Raw genomic sequence first — 2,063 nt, 5'->3', positions numbered from 1 at the left:
TAATAATTAGAAGAAGTGAGTTTTCCCTGAAGTTTTATTGTCTGCTAAGTGCATCTCTTTTTCTTTCTCCTTTTCCTTTCTTTTTTTTTTTTTTTTTTTTTTGGTCTTTTCGAGACAGGGTCTCACTATGCAGTTCAGGCTGGCCTTGAGCTCACTTTGTAGCCCAGGCTGGTCTCTAACTCACAATGATTTTCCTGCATCAGCCTCCCAAGTGCTGGGGTTACAGGCGTGTACCACCACGCCCAGCTGCTAAGTGCATCTTGAAAGTTCCTTCTGAATTCTCCAGGCGGGGCATCTCCGTTTTGCAAATGAGGAAGCCGAGGTTCCAAGAGGCTGAGAAGCTGCCTGCGCTGTGCAGTGAAGTGCTAAGTTGCTTCTTGCCAGCAAACTGCACCCTCTCTGAGACATCACCAGGTGTCTTTAGGCATAACTTTCATTTGTTAGTTTCCTGGGACTGCTGCAACAAATCACCACGAACAGAGAGGCATGAAGTGATGGATATTTATTCTCTCCTCCTTCGGGACGCCAGAAGTCTGAAATCAATACATTGGCTTTGATTCTGAGGGCTCTGAGGGGCATCTGTCCCATGCCTCTCTCCTAGCTTTCAGTGACAGCTTCCTCGGCATGGAGATGGCTCCCGCTATCCAATCTGTGCCTCATCTGCACATGGCCATCTTCTTAAAAGGATGACAGTCACACTGGATTAGCAACTACCCTGTCTAGTATGATGTAGTGTATTTTGTTTTTCAGGTTGAGGTGTTGCCGTGTTGCCATGCAACTGGGTTCAAGGGATCCTTCCATGTCAGCCTGCCAAGGGCAGCAGCTGGGACTCAGGCACTGCCATTGTATCTGGAATCTTCACCTTTTTGTCTGCTTGTTTGTGTGGTATTGGGGATTGAATCCAGGGTATCAATGCACACTAGGCAGTGGTCTACTATTGGGTTAATAATATCCCTTAGTTATTGCAGGCTGATCAGGTCCACAATCTCCTGAATGAGTGTACGGCAAAGGCTAAATAAAAGCATATGTTTGTTTGGTTTGTTTTTTGTTTTTTTGTCTTGATTTCAGGGCTCCAGGAGGATCAAAGCCCTCTCACAGAATTCAAGATTCTCTCAGGGCTAAGACCAAGACCTTCTCTAGGTCACTTGCATTTATTCATTATCAGAAGAAGGGAGAGGAGTACTCAAGAAGGGGGGAAGCACTCAAGGATTTCTCCAAGGTATTAAGTTAATCCACCCAGGAGTAAGATGCCTGAGGCTACAATGTTTATGCAGTCGAGATCTGATCCAGGTGTCCTTGGCTGTGATCTTGTCTTATCCTTTGAGGTTTTCTGGCTTCATCCACCACTACAGGTTTTAGTAGGGATTAATGACTCACGGAGGTTCATTTACTATGCATCCACCATTTCCAGACAAGGAGCCTAGGCCTTGGACAGGTTCACAGTGAACATGAAAAACCAACTGATTAATTTAAGTCCTGCTCAGGTCTGCTTCATAGTGGTCTCCATTGGTCTACCATTGAGCTACACCTCCCTCTACCTCATTTTAACTAATTACAACTAAAATGACCCGATTTCCAAACAAGATCACATTCTGAGGTACCAGGAGTTGGAACTTCAACATATCTTTTGCTTGCTTGTTTGTTTGAAACAGAGTAGCCTCAAACTCACACTGATCCTCCTGCCTCAGCCTCCCAAGTGCTAGGATAACAGGCATGCACCACCATGCATGGCTAGCAGTGTATCTTTTTTTGAGGAATACAGGTAAAACCTGACAGCTCATTAAGCTGAGTAAGCTCTGGAATGTAAGGGAAATTATTTCTTCCTGATTGGAAGATTTTGTACCCAAAAAAAGGTTGACTTTGTTTGTTAGATTCCTAAATTCCCCAGAAACTGCCAAGATTCTTAGAATTCCTATAATTTCCATTAATACTCATGACTCTCGTGTCACATCCCTGTTGCCTTTTTTTGTTGTTTTTTGTCTTTTTGAGACAGGGTCTCGCTATGCAGTTCAGGCTGGCCTTGAGCTCACTTTGTAGCCCAGGCTGGTCTCGAACTTGCAACG

At 44.5% G+C, this 2,063-nt stretch overlaps 1 long non-coding RNA gene across 1 annotated transcript in view; it reads left to right on the top strand.

Moving 5' to 3' along the window:
- The window catches only part of LOC102023358, a 23,035-nt gene extending 22,025 nt beyond the window's left edge, over nucleotides 1–1,010 (top strand). The window contains exon 3 of the long non-coding RNA XR_263788.2: nucleotides 751–1,010. This is a non-coding gene — a long non-coding RNA (uncharacterized LOC102023358). The remainder of the gene's footprint in view (nucleotides 1–750) is intronic.
- Nucleotides 1,011–2,063: the final 1,053 nt, after the last annotated feature.

This window comes from Chinchilla lanigera, unplaced genomic scaffold (genome assembly GCF_000276665.1).
Source record: "Chinchilla lanigera isolate Chin_1 unplaced genomic scaffold, ChiLan1.0 scaffold00080, whole genome shotgun sequence".
Taxonomy (NCBI): domain Eukaryota; kingdom Metazoa; phylum Chordata; class Mammalia; order Rodentia; family Chinchillidae; genus Chinchilla; species Chinchilla lanigera.
The sequence above is the reverse complement of the archived record's forward strand: the minus strand, read 5'-3'. Positions and strand labels throughout refer to the sequence as shown.